This window comes from Protopterus annectens, chromosome 12.part0 (assembly GCF_019279795.1).
Source record: "Protopterus annectens isolate FY-2018-M chromosome 12.part0, PAN1.0, whole genome shotgun sequence".
NCBI classification, from domain to species: Eukaryota; Metazoa; Chordata; order Ceratodontiformes; family Protopteridae; genus Protopterus; species Protopterus annectens.
In genome coordinates this window covers 383,167,633-383,192,742 of record NC_056746.1, presented here as the reverse complement: position 1 = coordinate 383,192,742, position 25,110 = coordinate 383,167,633, and the positions used below count along the sequence as shown (strand labels likewise).

Here is a 25,110-nt window from a genome sequence, read left to right as displayed (position 1 = left end):
TTTCTCAATAGAGAAGGTTGTATGCAGTTAACAAACAGTCCAGCTTTATAAGTGTGTGTGTGTGTGTGTGTGTGTGTGTGTGTGTGTGTGTGTGTGTGTGTGTGTGTGTGTGTGTGTGTGTGTGTGTGTAATTTTTGCAAAGACAGCCTAAGATATGCATAGGAGTGGTGAATTGTCAGAACAGAATGGGAATGCTTCAAGTATAACTTGAAACCTTTACTTCAAATACAGTAACTTTAGTCCTTCACTAATTCAGAGTCGTAATTACAGAAACATTTTATCATGTAATGAAGAATGTTTCATATTTATGTAGCTGAGAATGTTTGACTGCTGGAAGATACTACTTGTAATGAGATGTGGTGGTCGGTAACTGCTAGTAAAATAAATGCACTGTGTGTGATCTACATGCATGTATGCATGTGTTTGCGTATATACATACATATATGATGTGTGTATAGTAAACATAATTTGAGTTTATGTAGATAACTGTATGCTATGTAGAGAGAAATTTTATTTGCTGTGGAAAAACAAAAGACAGAAGAATATATATTTCTGTATAGGAAGAGTAAACTGTGACCATAACCAAGGACTAGAGGTTTCTAAAGACTGGATGCTAGTTGAGCCATCGTAATATGAAAGAAATGATGTGTTGGCTGTAGGTTCCATAGCCATCACAGGAACAAACATGTCTACTGAACAAAACAAGTTAAAACAATGGACTGTGTGGTGGCAGTGGGTGGCTGGGCTATTCAGGAAAAGATTTATTTTATCATTTAGCAGTAACCCAATACTGGGTACAAGTGTTGGTGGATTTTACCCACAGGTTGGCGTGGTTTGATCACAGTAGTAAAGCCAGAGTGATCAAACAAAGCCAAATGTTTGTAAATTATGTAATGCCCTCATCCAAGAGTAGTGTTAAAGAAGAAATTGCTTAAATATCTTTGTATAGTGGCACTAGTGTTTTTCTGTATTTTTTACTTTACTTTTGACTGATGTACTTCTCGTGTCTATGGTGCAAATGTCCCCACTCTCACATAGTACATCAGGGCAGTGTTCTAGGGAGCTCAGGAGAAGAGAGCAATTCCGGTAGCAGTTTGCCCCTTTGTCTTGGTTTTGGGCTCCCCCTCTTAACATTTTAGCATAGTTTAAATGTTTACAAGGACAGGCAAACATTTGGGGAAAATGCAGGATATTTTGCTATAGTCTGGACAGTTGAGAGGTAAGATCATTATGATGGATTGTATTATCAGCACCTTTTAAATATCCAAAGTTTTGCAGAATGTCCTGATTTGACATTTTGCTCTATCCCTCATGAAATATTTTAAGGTAGCTTTTTTCTTAAGCATATCCTAGTAGAAAAAACAGCTGCTCAATAACAATTTAGCAGCCAGGCTTCTTTCTAGTGGAATATCCTATGTTTACAATGGGCACACTGGTTACATTATCCAATCAGGGTGCATGTTTTAGAATACTAAGTACTCTTTATTGTATAATTGTAATTAATCTTCCGTCAGTGCAAATGTTCTTCGTGTTTCACTGTTGCACTCCTGACTTGTGGAATTTCCTGCTGTGAAAGCCCTTGGCTGACACGACTACCGGAGGAATTCTTTCCTCCTCCTAAGGCTGGCGGACACCCTAACTGACGTCAGTATGCTTGGGTATATAGGGAGCCAGCCTATGTCATGAGTTTGGTCTTTTCTTGCCATTGGAGCCCAAAGCAATATTTCAGTGCCACACCAGAGAGTAGTAGTCGGAAAGATAAGTACCCCGTTGGGGAACTCCTTTCCTTTGCTTTAAATTCATGTCAGATAAAAGTAAATAATTGTCTCCGCTGTGGTAAACAAATCCCACACGAGACTTCCAGATCATGACGTCCCTAGTTGCTGCTTTTGCACCCTCTTTAACTCTGGGACAGTCAGAAGTAGGGCTGATATTTTAGGTCGATTCCTTAGTCTTGAATCTTCTCATCAGTGTCCAATGGCATCCGCCAGTTGTCTGGAGGTTGAGCAGCCTAGGCGTAAGAGGGTAAAATAAGAGACCCAAGCTTAGGCCCTTGGATGACAACCAGTCTCTGTCTGTTACTCCCTCTAGGCTTGTGACTGTTGAAGGCGAGGTGCTTTTGCAGCCCCATTCTCTGAAGTTAGTGCCTCAAGCCTCTGTTAGCACGCCTACTGTTAACAGCGTTTTACACCATGTGTGAGAAAGCTTTAGGATATGTTTTTTAAACATAATGTTGGCTCCAAATTTTATAACTTATCATCACAAGAGCATGAAGCTATATTTAGGCTCACCCTTAATGACAGTTTCATAATTAAGTGGATTAAGGGTGGCAAAATTGTAATTATGGATGTAAACAAGTATGATGAGTGGATGTTCGATTTACTGTCACAAGCTGATACATTTGCAAGTGTTGACAAAGCTTTTGTTACTAAGACTGTTACTACTGTGGAAACTTTTTTCTATGATTTATTAATGGCTGGATCTATAAATGCCATAAGTAAATAATTTTTTGTATACGGTTAACCCAGTGATTCCCGTTATATACGGATTACCCAAAATCCATAAAAATCTTATGCCACCCACAATGAGGCCCATTGTGTCAGGCAGTAAATGGAGAACTGCTGCACTTTCTAAATATCTAGAAAATCATTTGGCATCTATGTTAGTTTAGTAGAAGTTGCATAAAAGATACAAATGACTCCTTGTGTGGTTTAAAAAGGTGGGTTGCCAAGAACAGTAGCATTAGCAACAGAGTTGTTATGATGGTGACGTTAGATTTCAAGTCACTTTTTACAGTGATACCGAATGACTTTGGTTTAGAAGCGCTAAGAGAGTTTTTAGTAAAATTGAACTGTTGTGCCTTCTGATGGATGTAGTACTTAATAATGTGTTTATGTTTAAGAATAGATTTTTCCATCAATGGTTAGGGGTTGCTATGGGCACCCCTGTTGCCTATACGTATGCCAACTTGGTACTGTCTAGATGGGAAGAGAATATTATTTATAAAGCTGATGGTACTTATAAGACCCCACACTTATTGTTTAAAAGGTTTGTTGTTTTTCTGTTGTGGGACAACAGTAATGATTTTAATGTTTTCATGGATGTTTTGCAACAAAGTTCTGAATTTTTAGTGTTTGTTACATCTTCTTATGAACATGTTCATTTTCTTGATGTGGATATTAAGGCTACTAATGGGAAATTTGAAACTAAGATCTTTAGAAAGAATGCACAAGCTACTAGGTATGTTCACTATAAAAGCATGCATCCTAGACACATATATAAAGGAGTAATAGATAGCCAATTTATAAGGGCTACTCGGCTCAATACTGAAGATGAGAATTTTAATAAAGAAGTAAACTGAATGGTCAATGACTTTCAAAATGGAGGCTGTATCAGTGATATAGTAGATAGTATAAGACGTGAAGTCACGTAAGATCCAGTATATATAAGCCCTTTATGTCTGTTAGCGAAGATGTTGATGTTATTACTAATAATACTAATATTGATAGGACTAATTATAATATACATTATCCAATGAAATATAATAGTCATACTAAAACAAAGAATATTATTTGGAAGAACTGGACCATTTTACGATCTAATATAGACATAGGTAGTGCAGTTGGTGAACAACCTAAGTTTATTTATAAAAAAGAAAGGAATTTGAAACAAATCTTGCATAAGGAAATGAGGTGTACATCTAGTAGTCGATTATTCCATAAATTTGGTACAGTTACATGTCATAACTGTATTTACTGTAGTTACATTAACACTGACTCATACTTTATACACCCTATTCCAAAGAAAAAATCTCAAATAAGAGTGTCTGGGAGTATATGGCTAACTGTACAGCATGTAATAATTTTTATATAGGCAAGACGAACATGAAATTTAAAGAAAGAATTGGAGCTCATTTATCTGAAATTCGTAGATGTATAGAGATCAATGCACTTTTTAAAGATATATCCATCAAAGGTGAACATCATAAATTTATATTTAGAATTTTGCAGAATACAGGGCAGATGCACTTCCAGGTTTGAATCTAGCTAATAGTATTAAACCTATTTTAAAGCCTTAGCAAAATGTTTTGCAAGTTCCTTAATGCTTAATTATATATACATTGATGTTATACAGTATAATAAATATATAATATGTGTTTTTTAGTTTGTTTTAATTCTTGCAGATGTACAAGAACTTTTAAGCATTATTAATTGTAGTCGCATGATTTCTGCTTCTAATTTTATTGGTTGGCTTGGTATTTAAATAATGGTGTAAATGGTTAGTACAATATGCATTGGAAAAGAGCCTGTGCCTCAAGTTTTGCTTTTATTTATTTTATTATTAAACTACGAACCTTGAGCAGTGGTCTTTTTCTACTGTCGCTTTGCTGTATGACTGCTCTATCTTAAGCTGAGGGAGCTTCATTGTGTTTTCTTCGTTCTCTGTTCAAACAAAACTGGACTTGCATCACTTCAGACAAGTGGGTTCTAGACATGATTTCAGATAGCTGCACACTCACATTCAAAGAGCCTTTAAAACACTCGGGCTATCCAGATATTCCTCAGTCAAAAATCAGAGGTCCTTTCTCAAATCCAGAATTTGTGCTCGGGGATCAGTAGAACCAGTTCCAGAACATCAAAAAGGCAAAGGGTTCTACTCCAGGTTATTCCTGGTTCCCAGAAAAGAAGGCTGTTGGCGGTCTGTCATAGACCCGTCCAACCTTAAGTCAGTTACTCCAGGTGCCAAAATTCAGTATGTTGACACTTCAAAAACTCTTACCCATGATAGCTCCACAGGCCTTGTAGTTTCTTTGGATATAAAGGATGCCTACCTACACATCCCAATTTAAGAATCGCACAGAAGGTTTCTTCCCTTCAGAGCGGGTTCCAGCCTATATCAATTTTCAGCACTATCCTTTGGCTTGTTTACTGCTGCAAGGGTTTTCACCAAGTGTTTAGCTCCAGCAGTTGCCCTCTGCAGGACCAGAGCGGTCCAAATATACCCCTACCCAGGACTATTGCCTGATACATGCCACAGGTCTATCAAAGTTTCACAAGGATCTGAAGTTTACCCAAGACCTGCGGTTCTCCCTGGGATTCCTGATAAATCCTAAAAAATCCAACACTGTTCCAACCAACAGAATAGTCTTAATGGGTTAGTCCTGGACTCTTCACTTCAAAAAGCCTTTCTCCCCCCAGACGAGGTCTCTTTTATGATCCACTACTTTCAGAGTCCAGCAGAAACTATCCATCTCAGCCAGAGAGTTTCTACTATCACTGCAATACATGACATCTTGCATCTTCATGGATGTCCTTCTATTCCTCTGTTGCAGTATTCTTTGCATGAGGGAGTTGCCTGCCAAAACAACCCGACGTTGGGCCAGTGTACAAAAAAATTGCTGCTTAGAGGTGCTTGGTAGATCCCACATAGGCTGCTATCAGATGTCTGCCATAAAACCAATCTACACACGCACCATCCTCAGAACAACTTTGCCAACAGTCGGAATGCTTCAGCCTTGCATGCAGTCTGCTTGCTGAAGTAGTAGTTGTATCATTATTTCAGATAAGTGCCCACATTGGGGAAGACTTTCTTTGCTTTTTTTTTTTTTTTTTGCTGTTCGGTTTAATGTCATCCAAGAAAGATAAATGCCAGTGTGGGCATCAGATTCCACATAAAGACAGTCACTTTCAGTGTCATTTTTTTTGTCTTGGGCTTACCCACGGTCTTAGGTCTTGCTCTATCTGCAAGGCCTTTGTGCCTGAAACATTAAGTAGTAGTTTCTTTCCTTTTGCTATATTTGGAAAGTCAGTGCTTGAAACTCCTTGCAAAAAGCATCAGAATGATGGAACGTCCTTGGAGGTACCACAGGCATCCAGTGCGGATGTCCGAGGGAAGCCTAGACTTGTGATCACTGAGGGCCCAAGGGGGATCTCTCAGATATTGATTAGAGAAGACGTTGATTCAGACAATTTGAATCTAAGCCTACATCTAGTCCTCCAACCTTACATAGGGCTGATGTGCATGCCAAGAAGAAACAAAAAACTAAGCATTTGTCACCTCCCACAGATCCACAAAAGGATTGATAAAACTTTTCAGAGGGCATTTTCAATGCCCTTATGTCCCTTAGGCCTCCTGCAGGGGTTTCAGTACTGGCCACACCCTGGGTTACCTCTCCTCAGAAGAGGGGTAGGGAAGAGGCTTCTTCCGAAGATGAAGAATTCTCAGATGACGAGTCCTAGCGTATTCATCTCAGATCCCCTCCATGTTGGATTATGCATTTCTGGAGGAGGATTCCAATGGTACTGACTCCCCAGTGGGGGAAATTACTTTCAGTGAAACCTTGGGTAAGATAAGGCAACATTTCAAATGGTACAGTTGTGAAGTGTTTGAAGTACAAAAAACATTTCTAAGAATTACTTCAGGTAGATACTCGTAGTCCCTCAGCAGTACCTCCTTTCCTACCTTCATTTTTGGATGCATTTGCCATCATCCAGTAGGACTCCTGATTCCCAGCCTCCAGCACCTAAGAAACCAGACAGATTCTACAAGGTACCTGGAGAGACTGTAGGTTTCTTTTCAAAGCCCCTTCTGCTGACTCTTCTGTCATTACAGTAGCTTCTAATAAGCCCTCAAGGTTACTTCCCTCCACCTGACTTCTTCCTTCTGACAAAGATAGTAGACATATGGAGAAGTTAGGCCTTCTGCCACCCTTGCCTTTAGGGCTATCAGTTATCAAACACACATGACTAAATACACCTTGGAGCTCTTGTCCCAACTTTCCAAAATTATTTCAGATTTGTCTTGACTCTGGAAAATAAGTCTTTGGCTTCATCCTTGCTTGGAGCATCCACTCAGGTGGCCTGTCATTCAGTAAAATGTAGTTATGATGCTGTAAAGGCTTCAGCTAGGGCAGCTGCCACAGGTTCAGTCCTGAGAAAGTTTGCCTGGTTGAGACTTTAACCTTTGCCAGAGGACATTAAATCCAAACTTACGGATGCCCCTCTGGACAATTCAGTCTTGTTTGGGCCTGCTGCTGTAGACTTATTTGAAACCTTACAGGGGTCCAGGGAAGTAAATACTGTGGGAAGAAATAGCCAGGGAATTGTTATGACTAGGCTTGTTATAGGCCCAAGGGCCGATAGCCTATTACCAACCTATGAGATGCAGGAACTGGAACGGATTCTGGTTTCCCCTGTACTCAAATTCCAATGGAATTCTCCTTCTAAACGTCTGTTTGTTGGAAGGCAGTCACGGCCCCCTCCAGCTACGACTTAAAAAGTCTGGTAAAAGATATCCGCATTTGGGAATCCCCAGCAAGCCTCACCTAAAAAAACAGCTCCTTCCAGACAGACCAGGGTCCATCTGACTATTTGGATCCAAAACAACCCTTCCCCTTTCTCTTTCCACTCCAGCTTGGGAAAACTTTGCACAAGATTCTTGGGTGCTCAATATCATAAAAAAGGGGGTTATTTCATGGTCTGGAATTCACACTCCCTTTTCAGAGGCATTCCACAACCCCCCCCCCCAAGAGAGCAACTGTCACATTTTCCAAAGGTGCCGCAAGGTCTTTTGGATCAAGGCACTATTCAGCCTGTTCCATCAAATCAGAGGAAAAGGGTTCTATTCAAGAATGGTCTTGATACCAAGGAAAGAGGGCCCTTGGAGATGCATCCTGGACCTCTCCTTCCTCAACACCATGTTCTTCGTGTAAAACTGTTGCAGTCATTACATTTGGGTAATCTGGTGGTAGGTAGCCCTCAGTCAGCCTGATTAACAAAGTTTTCGGTTCTGCATCGGTTGCTGTCCCTTCTTCCATGGCGTCAGGTGTATAAAACATGCAGCCGATGCCATTACATCATTCTTTCTTGCTGCGCGGTGCCCAAAGCAGAAGCAGTTCGCAAGTGCCAGTCTGCCGACTCCTGAAATTTTCGTTTTCGAGTTTCCGAACCGAAGTCTTCAACTAAAAGCTAAGTACCCCATTGGGGAAACTTTTTCTTGCTCCTTACCAATGTCAGTAAAAATTAATAATTGCATTACTTGTGGGAAGCAAATACCTCAAGGATTTTCATTTGTACTGTATTCCTTGCCTAGGCCCTGACCACAACGTGCCTTGCTGTCGGTTTTGTGCGGAATTTAATCAATGCACGATTAAACGTCTGTATATTTCTGCTTTTAAATGTTTTGGCTCAAGGTTTAATTATCCAGAAATGTTGTCGGTTAGCAATCCGACTACCGGAATACCTAAACACAAAGAAAAAGACAGACAGACCGTCAAGGTCCAAAACCGACAACATTTCTCCTAAGCCAGTCGCCAGTACTCAGTGAGGCACTTTCGCAGCCCCTGATACCTGCTACTTCTGATTCGCAGGCCTCTACTGAGACCCATTCGGAGTCCGGTATGCCGCGAGATACTTAAATTATGGAACCCATGGATATCTCTACCTTAGATGGGTCCGGAGCCGCTTTGCAGGCACCGGCTTCTGAGGGTGTTTTCAGGCCTACAGATTTGTATATTAGACCGACACCATCTTCAAAACTAAGGCCAAAATCTAAATCTATGTCTAAAAAAATGATGCCTGGGCCACATGTGCAGGCCCCTATGCCTAAAAAACAAATGATCAAAATGGCTGAAGATTTAATTACTCTGATTAGGGGTAGCCAAACCCCCTCCTTCTAAGAGGCCTAGGCAAGACATTGACTATGAATCTTCTGAACAGGATTGTATTTCTTCTGACTCTTCGAATGAACAGGATTTGTCTATTCCTACTTATGAGGACTCCGATGCAGAAGATTCCATTCCTTCTGCTTCTCCCCCTGAGGATTTTTCTTTTGGGGAAACATTACATACCTTAAGGGAACATTTCCACTGGGAAAGTCAGGATTTCTCTGAATCTAAAAAGAGACTTAGAGATTTTCTTCTTCTTCCTCAGCATAGGCCTTTGGCCATACCTCCTCTTCTAGACATTGTTGGTGATGTTTTTTCAGAATCTAGTATGACTCTTGGTTCTCTGCCTCTGGCTCCTTGTAAGCCAGATAGATACTACAGTGTTCCTGACTCTCACAAATTCCTTTTCAAAAATCTTATTACTGATCCTGAAACCATTTCTCAGGGTTCCAAGGGTATTAAGGCCTCTACTGCTAAAAATCCTACCCCTTCTGATAGAGATTTCAGGGTGCTGGATGGATGGGGTAAGAAGGTTTACATGTCTGCAACCTTGGCAATCTGGGCTTTAAACTGTCAATTTCATATGCTTAAATATCAACAACATATCATGGGACTACTTAAACAGAAAATTATGTTAATCTCTGACTGTGTGGAAAATAAAGATTTGCAGGATTTATTACATTCAGTTGAACAAGTTGGAAACATACTTTGCAATGTGGTTTTGATTCCTTGAAGGCCTCTTGCAGGGCTGCTGTAACTGGATCTGTGCTAAGAAGGCATGCTTGGCTCAAAGAGCAAACTCTGCCTGACCATGTTAAAGCAAAATTGTTGGATGCTCCTTTACAGCAGGACTGTCTCTTTGGTAATAAGGCTGAAGTGTTAAAAAAGATGGAATATAAAGCTAAGTATATGCAAACTGTGAAAGATTTCTTACAAGTGCAACTTCCAAGATTTAGTAGGCACTGGCCTACTAAGAACTGGTCCTTTCCAGTCCCCTCGAGAGCCACTCAAGTCAAATCAAGACATTCCAAAGGCTACAGGTTTCAGTCACAAGGAACTTTTAGAACAAAACAATGGGGTGTCTCCACCTCCAAATCTGGAAGCAACAAGGCACCTCCCTATGGTAAACAGTCTTAATGACTTCCCTCTACAATCACCAAGCACTTAACTTTTAGCCGCCCCTTTGGGGGGAAAACTGGCACTTCATGCACGAAACTGGCAAGTTATTACCCAGGACAAATGGGTTTTAAATATAGTATTCCAGGGATATAGATTTCATTTCCACATGTTGCTAATCCCAGATGGCCAGATCTGCTCCCAAATCAGTGAGCAAAGGCCCAGAAACAAGTTCTGTACCTCATGAACATAGGGGCTATTCAACCAGTACCAGAAGAGGAAAAGGGACAAGGTTTCTATTCAAGACTTTTCCTGGTACCCAGAAAAGACAAATCATGGCGTCCAATTCTGGACTTATCCACTCTAAACACATTTCTGGAAATTCCAAAATTCAAGATGCCGACTCTTCAACAGTTACTACCTATGCTAGGCAAAGATGCCTGGTTGGTAACTCTAGACTTAAAAGAGGCTTACCTGCATATCCCAGTCAGGGAGTCTTTGCAGAAGATACCTCCACTTCAAAGCAGGCTACTTGCATTACCAGTTCTCTACACTGCCCTTTGGCTTATCTACTGCTCCCAGGGCCTTCACAAAGTGCCTGGCACCAGTAATTGCATTTTACAGGCAAAGAAATATTCAAATATATCCATACCTGGACGATTGTCTAATTCAGGCAGAAAACAAGGACATTCTTCTAAAGCATCTGGCATTTGTAAAAAGGGATGTTCATCGTGTTACCCTGCTGCAGTCATCACATTTGGGTTATCCTGTCAGGCGGTCCCGCAGTCGGCCGGAATTCCAAAGTCTCGGTCCGGCGTCGGTTGCTGTCGCTTCTTCCCTGCAACCGACGCCGGACCAAGACTTTGGAATTCCGGCCGACTGCGGGACCGCCTGACGACAGGATAACCCAAGTGTGTTGACTGCAGCATGGTAACACGATGAACATCCCTTTTTACAAATGCCAGATGCTTTAGAAGAATGTCCTTGTTGTCAGTGCGCCAGGGGTATATATAATGTATCCGACGCCATTTTCTCCAGTCTTTCTTGCCGCGCGGTGCCCGATGCAAAAGCAGTTCGCAAGTGCCGGTCGGCCAACTCCTGAGATTTTCGAAGTCGAATTTCAGATCCGAAGTCTTCAATAAAGCTAAGTACCCCGTTGGGCAAACTTTTCTTGCCTCAGACTGATGTCAGAAAAAGTTAACAATTGTATTTCTTGTGGGGAAGCAAATACCTCATAAGGATTTTCATTCTTACTGCATACCTTGCCTAGGCCCAGACCACGACGTCACTGGTTGTCGTTTTTGTGCTAGGTTTAATAAGCGTACTATAAAAAGACGCTTTGATTTCGCACGACACTACTTCGGTAGAAAATTTAACCACACAATGCCGTTGGAGCAACCGACTACCGGCGTGCACAAAAAATGCAAGGATAAGGACAGGCAGCCTAGACCCAAGCCAGACTCCGAGGCCTCGGCTGGACCGGTCTCCGGTTCACCGGTCTTCAGTGAGGCTCCGACGCAGCCCCTGACTACTGCAGATCTGGAACCCGAGACCGCTTCGGAGCTTTTGGCGGAGAGTACTAGGCCGACACAGCCATTTTGTTTAGCCCCTACCGACGACACTGCTGAAAGAGATGTTGGTGCTGCAGAAATACCTTCGGTTTCTGAAGGCGTCTTCAGACCGACGACGCTCACCATAAAAACGTATCCTAAGCTTAAGACTCCTATTAAAACTAAAAAGACTGCACTTCAGTCTCCAGTTCAAGGCCCCATGCCTAAGAAACAGATGCTCAAAATGGCTTAAGATTTGATCTCTTTAATCAGGGGTTCCCAACCCCCACCCGACAAAAGGCCTAGGCAAGAGGAAGATTATGCCTTCTCTGATCAAGTGTCTATTTCCTCAGGCTCCTCTGAGGACCAAGATTATTCTTTTCCCCCTTATGAAGTTTCTGATGCTGAGGATTCCATTCCCTCAGCTTCTCCCCCGAAGACTACTCCTTTGGGGAAACTTTACACACCGTGAGGGAACATTTCCACTGGGAAGGTCAGGACTACTCTAACTCAAAGAAAAGGCTCAGAGAGATGTCCTTCAAGAATGCAACTGCAGTCATAACATGTGGGTTGTCTGCCTCAGGCAGCCCTCGGTCGGCCGGATTCCAAAGTCTGGGTCCGATGTCGGCTGACGTCACATTTCTCTCCGTCAGAGCGGCTGGAGTATATAAGCATCAGCCGACGCCATTTTCTCCAGTCTTTCTTGCCGCACGGTGCCCGAAGCAGAAGCAGTTCGCAAGTGCCGGTCGGTCAGCTCCTGTATTCTACGATACCGAAGTCATCAAAAAAGCTAAGTACCCCGTTGGGGACCTTTTCTTGCCTCAGCCGATGTCAGAAATTACTGAAAAAGTTAACAATTGTCTTTTTTGTGGTAAACAAATACCTCATAAGGATTTCCACTCTTACTGCCTCCCTTGCCTGGGCCCAGACCATGACGTCTCGGCCTGTGTAGCCTGTGCTCACTTCAACAAGCGCACTCAGGCGCCGGGCGGAGTTCGCTGAAGATTTTTTCGGCGATAAATTTGCTTACACCATGCCGTCGGATCTTCCGACATCGCAAACTCCCAAAAGCGAAAAGACCGGGACCGACATCCTCGGCCCGCATCTACCACCGACTCCACGCCAAAACCTAGCTCGAGTGCTCTGGTTCCCTCTGAGATGGTCTCTCCACCGCTCCGAACCGAAGACACCGCATTACCGAAGACTCCGATTCCAGACATTACTCCGACGCCAGTTATAGACTTTCCTCCGGATACCGAAACCGAGGAAATGCTCGAGACCATTGCTGTAGACAAGGTCACTCCTGCACGTGGAGCTGCCAGGCCTCCTATGGCCATGTCTATTAAGGCCTACACTAGGGCTAAGGCAGCCAGCAAAACAAAGCATATTACTTCTAAATCCTTACCTCAGCCGACTCCGGAGACACAAATTATGTCCATGGCTGCTGATTTAATTTCCATGATTAGAGGCTCACAGGCCCATCCTGAGAGAGCATCCCAGCCTCCTCCTGATAAAAGGCCCCGGGTTGAACCCTCTGACCCTACTCCTTCAGATGACTCTGAGGGCTCTGTCCACTCTGATAACCAGGAAGAGCTTTTCCAGACCTATGAGGATTTGGATGCAGAAGATTCCATCCCTTCGGCCTCCCCTCCTGAGGATATTTCTTTTGGGGAAGTTCTGCACACCATGAGGGAACATTTCAAGTGGCAGGGTCAGGAATATTCTGATTCTAGGAAACGCCTTAGGACTTTCCTTAAGAAGCCCTTAGCTATTCCTCCTGTACTTGATGTTCTGGATGATTTGTATTCTGACTCTAGTGCTACCCCTGATTCTCTTCCTTCTGCTCCAGCCAAGCCAGACAGGTATTACAGAGTCCCAGAAACTCATTCCCATTTATTCAGGGCCCATACTGCTGATTTGGAAACTATTTCACAGGGGCCTAAAGGAGTTTCAGCCTCCACCTCAAAAAATCCTTTGCCCTCCAACAGGGAAGCAAGGTCATTAGAGAGATGGGGCAAAAAGGTTTACACATCCACTACCTTATCTATGAGAGCTTTAAATTGCCTTTTTCATATGTTACAATATCAGGATTATCTCTTAGAAGATTTACAAAAAACATTAGCTTCTCCTGATCCTTTAGACAGGAATACTTTGCAGGAAGCTGTACAAAACACTCAGCAAGTAAGCAATCACTTCCTGCAGTGTGGATATGATGCACTGGAAGCTTCATGTAGGGCAGCTATGACAGGGGCAGTGATTCGTAGACATGCTTGGTTAAAAGATCAACCTTTACCAGATCATGTAAAAGCAAAACTTCTGGATGCACCTTTGGAAAAGAACAAGCTTTTTGGTGCAAATGCTAAGGATGTGTTAAAGACCATCGAAGAAAAAGCAAAATCAGTTCAGACTGTGAAAGATTTCCTCCAGGTTCAACCCCCCAGATTCAGTAGGAATTGGCCTTCAAAAAACTGCTCCTTTCCTAATCCAGAAAAGTTTCAAAGGGGTAAGAATAGACGTGGCCGAGAAAGAGGCCAATACAGAGGCCCTTACAGGGGACGACAATGGCAGCCAGGAAACCAAAGAAGTGACGCAGGGGTTTCACCTGCCCAACAACCACAAACTCAATGACTTTCCTCTACTACCGCCTACCAGGGAACAACTAGAAGCTCCCTTGGGCGGGAAATTATCTCTGTTTGCAGAAAACTGGCACAGACTGACAAAGGACAAATGGATTTTGGACATTATAGACCGAGGGTACAGGTTTCATTTTCATACCTTACCAAGAAAACAAGGCATGCCAAACCTACCACAAAATCAAAGGGCAGAGGCTATCAAGCAAATCACTCTGCTGACTCGAATGAAAGCAATCGAAAGAGTTCCACAACAAGAACAAGAACAGGGGTTTTACTCAAGACTGTTCCTTGTTCCAAGAAAAGAATCTCAATGGAGACCAATACTGGACTTGTCCGCATTAAACACCTTTCTCATAGTACCAAAGTTCAAAATACTGACTCTACAGCAACTCCTTCCCATGCTGGGCAAGGAGTCGTGGCTGATTACTCTGGACCTCAAGGAGGCATACCTGCATGTCCCTGTCAGACACAGCTGCAGAAGATACCTCAGATTTCTTGCAGGGCCAGAGCATTATCAATTCTCAACATTGCCATTTGGCTTATGTACTGCGCCCAGAGTATTTACAAAATGCCTGGCTTCAGTAATTGCTCATTGCAGGCTCCAGGGTATACAAATTTACCCGTACCTGGACGACTGCCTCATACAAGCGGACGACAAATTGATGTTGACAAAAAACCTGGATTATGTCATACGATTACTTCAAGCTCTGGGATACACAGTCAACTTCCAAAAGTCAAGACTGCAGCCATCCCAGCAAATAATCTTCTTAGGAGCCAAACTAGACACAGCCTCTCAGATGGCTTACCTGACAGAAGACAAGCAAGAGAAGTTAACTCCATTACTTCAAAGGTTTAGCAAAACTCACCCAGATGACTGCAAGGAGATTCCTACAGTTCCTCGGTTACATGGCATCCTGCATTCTACTGGTTCCATTAGCAAAACTACACATGAGAAAGCTTCAATGGTACCTAAAAAGCATTTGGTCTCAACACAGCAACAACTTGGAGACAATCATACCACTCATTCCATGCCTACAAAAGGAATTCCTATGGTAGGCCTCGGTGAGCCAGGAAAACACAGGTATGTCATTCAAAAAACCACAGATAACACAGACCATGACTACAGATGCCTCAGACCTTGGATGGGGGGCGCACATGGAAGGCAGGTGTATACAAGGACAATGGTCTCCAAAGGAAACACATCTGCATATAAACCAAAAGGAAATGCTGGCAGTAATGCATGCCATCGAGGCTTTTCAACACCAACTCCAGCAAGGCCATTTAATGATACGGACAGACAACACCACTGTGATGTGGTACATAAACAAGCAGGGGGGCACCCACTCTTACCCCCTTTGCAGACTGACAATGCAGCTTTGGGAGAAATCACTGAGCCTAAACATCCAGATGTTCTTCATCTCACATTGCTGCAGTCCTTACATATGGGTAGTCCGCTGTCCTCGGTCGGCCCGAATACCAAAGTATAAGGCTGACGTCGGTCAAGGCGCTAAGAACTGACATCAGAACGTCAGGGTACAAAAGCGCATGACCGACGTCATATCCTCAGTCTTTTTTGCCGCATGGTCCGATGCAGAAGCAGCGTTGCAAGTGCCGTTCGGCGTTCTGAAATTTTTCGAGTTCGGAGTTTCAGACCGAATCAAAGTTGGCTAAGTACCCGTTGGGAATATTTTGGTTTTTCTTGCCTCAGTGTTTTACGGATGTCAGAAAAAGTGAATAACTGTATTTCTTGTGGGAAACAGATACCGCATAGGGATTATCATTCTTTGTGTATTCCTTGTTTGGGGCCTGAGCACGACGTTGTTGGTTGTCGCTTTTGTGCTAGGTTCAATAAGCGCACTATTAAGCGAAGGTTAGATTGTGCTAGGCTGGTCTTGAGCGGTGCAATTATAATATGCCGTCGGATTCTCCGGCGCCCGCTTCTTCGAAGAAGCGCAAAGACAAAGCAGTTAAACCCAGGCAAGAAGAGTCGTCCGTTCCGGACATCGGTTCTTTAGAGGCGTCAGTGGAACCGGTGGTTCTGACGGAGGCTTCTCTGGAGTCCCAGGGGGAGACTTTGATATTGCAGGATGTGGCCTCTCAGGAGGCAGGTCAGGCTGAAGGGGCTTCTCAGGTTACTGTACTCCCCTCCCTTCCTAGGGTGGTTAGGTCCTCTCCTTCTGTTTCCAAGGCTTCTCCCAGAGGCAGGCCAGGTTTAGCTTCTGTTGGTGTCACTCCTAGTGCAGCAGGGTCTGTGCCCAAGAAGCACATGCTTAAAATGGCAGAAGATTTGATTACTCTGATTAGAGGTTCTTTGCCCCTCCTGATAAGAGGCCTAGGGTGGAGCCAGAGTTGGGGAGTTTTGAGCAGGCTTCGGATGTTTCTGAGTCTTCGGCTGAAGACTTGCAGGAGTACTCTCCTTATTCTGATTCTGATGCAGATGATTCGACTCCTTCTGCTTCTCCTCCAGAGGATTTTTCTTTTTCAGAGACTCTTCATTCCATGAGGGAACATTTTAAGTGGGAAGGTCAGGACTTCTCTGATTCCAGGAAAAGGCTTAGGGAGTTTTTGCTTTTACTCCAGCATAGGCCCTTGGCTATACCTCCTGTTCTGGATGTTGTGGAAGATGTGTTTGCAGAGGCTTCACTTAATCCTGATTCTCTGCCTCCTGCTCCTGTTAAACCGGATAGGTATTACAGGGTGCCTGAGGCTCATAAATATCTTTATAAGAGTCCTAGGGCGGACCCAGAAACTGTTAGTTAGGGACCTAAGGGTGTTAAGGCCTCTGTTGTAAAAAATCCGGTTCCTCCAGATAAAGAGGCCAGAGCTTTGGATAGATGGGGAAAGAAAGTCTATACATCTTCTACCCTAGCTATGAGGGCTTTGAATTGCCAGTTTCATATGTTGAAATATCAAAACTATCTTCTTTCTCAATTGAAGTCTAAGGTGGATGCTCTGGCGGAAGGCATTGAGTGTAAAGAATTACAAGATTTGGTGCATGTTTCAGAGCAAGTGGGTAAGCATTCTTTACAATGTGGTTTTGATGCTGTACAGGCCTCGTCTAGAGTGGCTGCCACTGGTTCAGTTCTTCGCAGGCACGCATGGCTGAGGGATCAGAATTTATCTGACCATGTTAAGACAAGGATTTTGGATGCTCCTTTACAGTCTGATGTGTTGTTTGGTTCACCTGTGGAGTCAGTCTTGAAGAAAATGGAAGACAAGGCTAAGTCCATGCAGGCTGTTAAGGATTTTTTGCAAGTACAGCCTCCAAAGTTTAGTAGGAATTGGCCTGCTAAGGGGTGGACGTATCCTTCTTATGATTCTCAGTCTAGGGGTAGATCTAGGCGTGGTAGGGGCAGAGCTCAGAGTTCTTTCAGACCTAGAACAGGGAGTTCACCTGCACAATCTTCGGGTGAGGGCAGGGGCCAGTCCTTTCGTAAACAGGCCCAATGACCTACCTTTTCAGCTGCCAGATCCTTCTTGCCTGGCAGCTCCTTTGGGAGGAAGGTTGGCACTCTTCAAGGAAAATTGGAATTTGATTACCCAAGACAAATGGGTATTGGATATCATACACCGAGGTTACAAGTTTTATTTCCATACCTTGCCTCCTTTCAAAGGCATGCCGGACGTTCCTCCTCAGCAAAGACTAGAGGCTCACAAACAAATTTCTCTGCTACTTCAAATAAGGGCCATACAACCGGTCCCTCAACACATATCTGGACATTCCCAAGTTCAAAATGTTGACGTTACAACAGCTTTTACCTCTACTGGGCAAAGATCACTGGATGGTGACTCTGGATCTCAAGGAGGCTTACCTTCATGTTCCTATCAGGCTCAGTTGCAGAAAGTATCTGCGTTTTCGGGCTGGGACTTCTCATTATCAGTTCTCTGCATTGCCCTTTGGCTTATCTACTGCGCCCAGAGTGTTCATGAAGGTTCTGGCTCCAGTGATAGCTTTCTTCAGGCTAAGAGGAATACAGATCTATCCTTATTTGGACGATTGCCTGATTCTGGCCCAAGGAAAGGGCGAACTTCTTCATCATTTACAGTATGTGATAGCAGTGCTAAGATGCCTGGGGTATTCTGTGAGGGAAATAAAGTCCAGTCTAGTACCCTCTCAGGACATGTGCTTTGTGGGTGTGAGACTGAATACAGCATCCCAGATGGCTTTTTGACCCCGGACAAACAAAAGAATCTTTCTCTTTACTTCCATCAATTGTCTCATCAGTCCAGGCTGACTGCAAGGACAGTCCTTCAAGCCTTGGGGTTCATGGCATCTTGTATTCTGGTGCTTCCCAATGCCAAACTGCATATGAGGAAGCTACAATGGTATCTCAAAATGTATGGACACAGCACTGCCAAGATATGGACACTGTCATTCAGATAATACCTTGCATTCAAAAGGAATTTTTGTGGTGGGCTCAGGAATGTCACCTAAACAAGGGACTCTCTGTGACCCGGCCAGAGGCGAGTCAGATTCTAACGACAGATGCCTCAGACAAAGCTTGGGGAGCTCATCTAAATGGAAAGTGGGTACAAGACACGTGGCCTGCCAGACTTCAACATCTACATATCAACTTGAAGGAGATGTTAGCAGTCCAATTTGCATTAATAGCTTTCAAGGATTTACTTCTTCCAGGGCAGGTGTTGGTTCTAACAGACAACACAACTGTCATGTGGTACATCAACAAGCAAGGGGAACGATTCTTATCCTCTATGCAGACAAGCAATGATTTTGTGGGAGACTGCTCTCAGTTTACAGCTAAATCTTCAAGCAAGGTTTCTGCCGGGAGCACAGAACTCCTTAGCAGATGTGTTGAGCAGACAAATTATGGATCCCCACGAGTGGAAATTGGATCCTCATGTGTTTCAGAAATTGACAGTGTTATGGGGAACTCCAGACATAGATCTGTTCGCTTCTCCACTAAACTACCAGCTGCCAAAGTTTTGCACAAAAAGGTTTCATCACACAGCTTGGAAAGTGGATGCTCTCTCATTCAATTGGAGCAATCTTCATGTGTATGCCTTTCCACCTCTGCCTCTCCTCCCAAAGGTACTCCTGAAGGTCAGACAGGACAAGCCAAGGATGATTTTAATAGCTCCAGATTGGCCTCGACAGCACTGGTACCCATTACTGAGAAGTCTGGTACGGGAGCCTCCATGGCCTTTGCCTTCGATTCCACACCTGCTGTCTCAGGAGAACAGTCATTTACTCAATGTCAAACTTCACTCTCTACATCTAACAGCCTGGCATATTCTGTTTTAAACCCTGGAGGGTCTCAGCTTCCACAGCAAGTTTTGAATGTTATTTTGGAGGCCAGAAGGCCTAGTACAAGGAAAGTGTACGCAGATAAATGGAGGAGATTTTTATTTTGGAGTGCAGCAAAGGACTTTGATGTTTCTAAGCCTAATTTAAGTGTGGCTCTTCATTATCTTACTGAGTTACTGGACAAAGGTTTGTCCTTCTCCTCTATTAAGGTTCATGCTGCAGCAATTTCTGCTCACTATGACTGTGACCCACCATTGTTTTCTCATCCTTTGTTTAAGCAATTCCTTAGAGGGGCAAAGAATATACGGCCCCCACGTAGAGCTCCTACTCCTGCTTGGGATCTCAATTTTGTGTTGGAGAAACTCACTCTACAACCTTTTGAGCCTGCAGCTACTGCCAAGTTGAAATATTTATCATGGAAGACTGCTTTTTTGTTGGCCATTACCTCTGCGAGAAGGGTTTCTGAATTACAGGCCCTTATGGCAGTTGAGCCTTTCTTAATTTTCCATAAGGATAGGGTATCTTTAGCACTAATCCTTCCTTTATGCCTAAAGTGGTTTCTAGTGTGGCTTTAAACCAAACTATTCATTTGCCTACTTTTTATGCAAACCCCCAAAATAAAGGGGAAAAGATTTTGCACACTTTGGATATACACAGGCAGTTGCGATATTATTTGAGCAGAACTAAAGGGTTCAGGCAGTCTCAGCAGTTATTTGTTTCATTTGCTTTGGGTTCTCAGGGCAAGCCTGTTTCAAAACAAACTATTTCAAGTGGATTGGGTTTTGTATTGCTTTCTGTTATTCCCATCATGGTAAGGAGATTCCAGCTGGGATTAGGCCTCATTCCACTAGGGCTACTGCCACTTCTACAGCTTTTTTAAGGGGTGGCAACTAAAGATATTTTGGAGGCAGCTACTTGGAGTTCAGTGCATACTTTCTCTAAGCATTACCACCTTCCACTTTACTCTAAATCTAGGGCTGGTTTTGCCACTGCAATTTTACAGGGCATTTTGGCAGCTCCTAATGCTTTATAGTTTTGCCATCCTCCCTTACCTCTGCTTTGGGATTCTACCCATATGTAAGGACTGCAGCAATGTGAGATGAAGAACATAGTACAGTTTTGTACCTACCATAAATGTAGATGTTCGAAGATCCACATTGCTGCAGTCCAATTTACCCTCCCTCCTTCCCCTCTGTAGTTAGAGGCGGTTGTGTGTTTTGGGTTGTGAATATTGTAAATATTGTAAATAGGATTAGTGCAGGGGTGGTTGGTTGTTTTTTTGCTGTCTTTGGGTTTTGGCCTTTCTTTTTAGGGCCTTCTGACATCTGGGGCAAGAAAAGACTGAGGATATGACGTTGGTCATGCGCTTTTGTACCCTGACGTTCTGATGTCAGTTCTAAGCGCCTTGACCGACGTCAGCCTTATACTTTGGTATTCGGGCCGACCGAGGACAGCGGACTACCCATATGTAAGGACTGCAGCAATGTGGATCTTTGAACATCTACATTTATGGTAGGTACAAAACTGTACTTTACAATCCCAGTTTGTTCCAGGAAAAGACAATGTGTTGGCGGACAGCCTAAGCAGGAATTTCACAGATCCACACGAGTGGAGGTTACATCCGAAGGCCTTCAGACAACTCACTTCGACATGGGGCAAGCCAGAAGTGGACCCATTTGCCTCTCACCTCAACCATCTTCTACCAAAATTTTGCACAAGGACATACCATCCAAAAGCTTGGAAAATAGATGCCCTCTCATTCAACTGGAACTCCCTAGCAATCTATGCATTCCCACCTCTGCCACTGATGACCTCAGTATTACTAAAGATCAAAGCAGAGAAGCCCAAGGGAATCATAATAGCTTCGGATTGGCCAAGACAACACTGGTACCCACTACTACGGAGCATATGTCACACCAGGAGGTGGGCCCTCCCTCAGTGGCCTCTACTTTTGACTCAACACAATTTCAAAACACTGCATCCAAACCTTCAGACACTGCAGCTAACAGCCTGGGAGATCCCATAAATAACTTCAGCTTATCTCTCTCCAAGGAAGTTCAGCGGATACTAACAGAGGCTCGAAGACCATCCACCAGAAAGGTTTACTTAGCAAAGTGGAAAAGATTCAGCAATTGGAATACCAGCAAGGGACATGATGCATCATTGCTGAACATCCCACTTATCTTGGAATATTTGGCAGATATTTTGCAGAGCGGCCTCTCATATTCTTCCATAAAGATACATGCATCTGCTATTTCAGCTAGATACAACACTGATCCTCCTATTTTCTCTCACCCCTTACTAAGACAATTCCTCAGGGGAATCAAGAACATTAAGCCACCAAGAAAGGCCCCAGTGCCAGCCTGGGACCTCAATTTTGTCTTAGAAAAACTGACTCTACCTCCTTTTGAGCCAGCAGCTTCAGTTGACTTGCAATTTCTCTCATGGAAGACAGCTTTCCTGTTGGCAATTACCTCAGCAAGAAGGGTTTCGGAGCTACAGGCCCTAATGACAATACCACCCTTTATTATTTTCCACAGAGACAGGGTTTCATTAAGGACCAACCCTACTTTTATGCCAAAGGTGGTATCTAGGGTTTCTCTAAATCAAGCCATTCATCTGCCTGCTTTCTTCCCCAATCCTGAGAATAAGGGGGAAAGACTTTTGCATACATTGGACATTCACAGACAACTTCGATACTACCTGGACAGAACCAAGGCCAGTAGGAAGTCTGAACAACTTTTTGTAGCTTACGCCCCTGCAGTCCAAGGAAAAGCAATTTCAAAACAGACTATTTCTAAATTGATTGGACATTGCATCAGATTCTGTTATTCCTTTCATGGAAAGACTGTTCCAGCCAATGTCAGACCACATTCCACCAGAGCTACAGCCACCTCTACAGCATTTTTAAGAGGGGTGCCTACCAAGGACATTCTAGAAGCTGCCACATGGAGCTCCGTGCATACATTATCCAAACACTACAATCTCCCTCTATATTCCAGATCCAGAGCAGGCTTTGCTTCGGCAGATCTGCAGGGTTTGATTGCCACACCATCTCTTTCCTAGAGCATACCTCCTCCCCCAGCTAAGCTATGGTATTCTACCCACATGTTATGACTGCAGTTGCATTCTTGAAGGACATAGTACAGTTTTGTACCTATCATAAATGTAGATGTCCGATAGACATGCAACTGCAGTCGGATTTTCCCTCCCTCCATACCCCTCTATGCCTAGGGTCCACTCCTATCCCTGTTACTCTTAGCTGGGGATATCTGTTATGGTGTATTTGTTTTATTGCTCATTTATTTGTTTGGAATCCTGTTTTTGTCTTCCAATTTGATTACAGCCTTCCTTGGAGGGCACCTGGCATCTGGGGCAAGAAACACTGAAGAAAATGGCGTCGGCTGATGCTTATATACTCCAGCCGCTCTGACATCAGAGAGAAATGCGACATCAGCCGACGTCGGACCCAGACTTTGGAATCCGGCCAACCGAGGGCTGCCTGAGGCAGGACAACCCACATGTTATGACTGCAGTTGCATGTCTATCGGACATCTACATTTATGGTAGGTACAAAACTGTACTTTTCTTTTTCTCCCCCAGCACAGACCACTTGCCATCCCCCTAGTTTTAGACATTATGGATGATGTTTACTTAGAATCTAGTTTAAATCCAGATTCTCTGCTTCCTGCTCCAGCCAAACCAGGCAGATATTAGAGTGCCTGACTCCCACAAATTCCTTTATAAAAGCCCTGTTGCTGATCCGGAGACCATCTCCCAGGGTCCCAAAGGGGCAAAGGCTTCTATGGCAAAAAATCCTGTACCCTCTGAAAGGGACTCCAGAGCACTAGACAGGTGGGGGAAAAAGGTTTACATCTCAGCCACTCTAGCAATGAGGGCACTAAATTGCCAATTTCACATGCTAAAATATCAGCAATTTCTAATGTCTCAGTTAAAACAAAAAATGAGCACACTCCCTCAACAGTCTGAATTGAAAAAAATGCAGGATCTGTTGCATGCAACTGTGAACAGGTGGGCAAACATACTTTACAATGTGGGTTTGATTCTTTGGAGGCTTCCTGCAGAGCAGCTGTCACTGGGTCTGTTATACGTAGGCATGCTTGGTTAAAGGAACAAACTCTGCCTGATCATGTTAAAGCAAAGCTTCTAGATGCTCCCTTATAGCAGGATGTTCTTTTTGGAGTTAAAGCAGAAGAAGTCTTAAAGAAAATGGAGGATAAGGCAAAATCTATGCAGACAGTCAAAGATTTTCTACAGGTACAGCCCCCTCGCTTCAGCAGAAATTGGCCAACAAAAAATTGGTCCTTTCCAGCTACTGACAGACCACAGAGGGGTAAATACAGACGTCCAAGAGGCAGAGGACAACCACAAGCCCAGTACAAACCTCGACAATGGGGCACTGCAACACAGAAGGGAGGAGAAGACAGGTCCCAAACTACCAGAAGGCAAACTCAATGACTTGCACCTCATCTGGCCAAGCAACACTCTCTTGGCAGCCCCCTTGGGAGGAGAAAACTCACTTTTTTCAGACAACTGGCACATTGTCACAAAGGACAAATGGGTCCTAAATATAATTTCACGAGGATACAGATTCCATTTTCACACCTTGCCAATGAAAAGCGGAATGCCAAACCTGCCACAAAATCAATGGGCAGAGGCACAAAAACAAATTACAGCTCTCATGGACATGAGAGCCATTCAACTGGTACCTACACGAGAGCAAGGCCAAGGATTTTACTCAAGACTCTTTCTAGTTCCCAGAAAGGACAATGCCTGGAGACCAATTCTGGATCTTTCAATTCTAAACACCTTCTTCCAAGTACTCAAATTCAAGATGCTAACACTACAGCAGCTTCTTCCCATGTTGAGCAAGAAAGCATGGCTAGTAACGTTGGACCTCAAGGAGGCATACCTGCATGTCCCTATCAGACAAAGTTGCAGAAGATACCTCCGTTTCATTGCAGGTTCAACCCATTACCAATTCTCTGCACTGCCCTTTGGCTTATCTACTGCGCCCAGGGTCTTCACAAAATGCCTGGCACCAGTAATTGCATACTGCAGACAAAGAGGAATTCAAATATACCCATACCTGGACGACTGCCTCATCCAAGCAGAAAGCAAGGACATTCTCTTACAACATCTGGCTTTTGTAAAACATCTTCTAAGTTGCCTGAGGTACACAGTAAACGAAAAGAAATCAAAACTAGTACCCTCACAAAATATGACATTCCTGGGTGCCAGCTTGAATACAACGGCCCAGAAAGATTATCTGACGCCAGGCAAACAACTACAACTGACTCAATATTTCAAAACAGTGGCAACAAAGACCCAACTCCATGCAAGAAAAATTCTGCAGGCCTTTGGCTTCATGGCATCTTGCATACTTCTAATACCATTTGCAAAGCTGCATATGAGGAAATTACAGTGGTACCTAAAAAGCATATGGTCTCAACACAGCCACAGCTTGGACACAATGATATCTCTTATACCCTGCCTACAACAGGAGTTTCTATGGTGGTCACAGGCATGTCACCTCAACAAGGGTCAGCCTTTCACCTTGCCCCCAGCCAGGCAAACTATGACAACAGATGCATCGGACTACGCCTGGGGGGGGGGCACACATGGCAGGACAGTGCGTTCAAGGCGTATGGACTGCAGATCAAAGGAATCTGCACATCAATCAAAAAGAGATGCTAGCTGTACAGAATGCTCTGACAACTTTCAAGAATCTGTTACATCCCGAACAACTTACAATAAGGATGGACAACACTACATGAATGTGGTACATAAACAAGGGGGTACACACTCCTACCCTCTATGCAGGCAAGCAATGACCTTGTGGAACACAGCTCTGGCTTA

General features: G+C 43.7%; 1 protein-coding gene across 1 annotated transcript in view; it reads left to right on the top strand.

Annotated features, from left to right (window-relative positions):
- Window positions 1-25,110, top strand: part of TNRC18 (trinucleotide repeat containing 18) — a 725,141-nt gene that overhangs the window by 3,207 nt on the left and 696,824 nt on the right. The window lies entirely within an intron of this gene.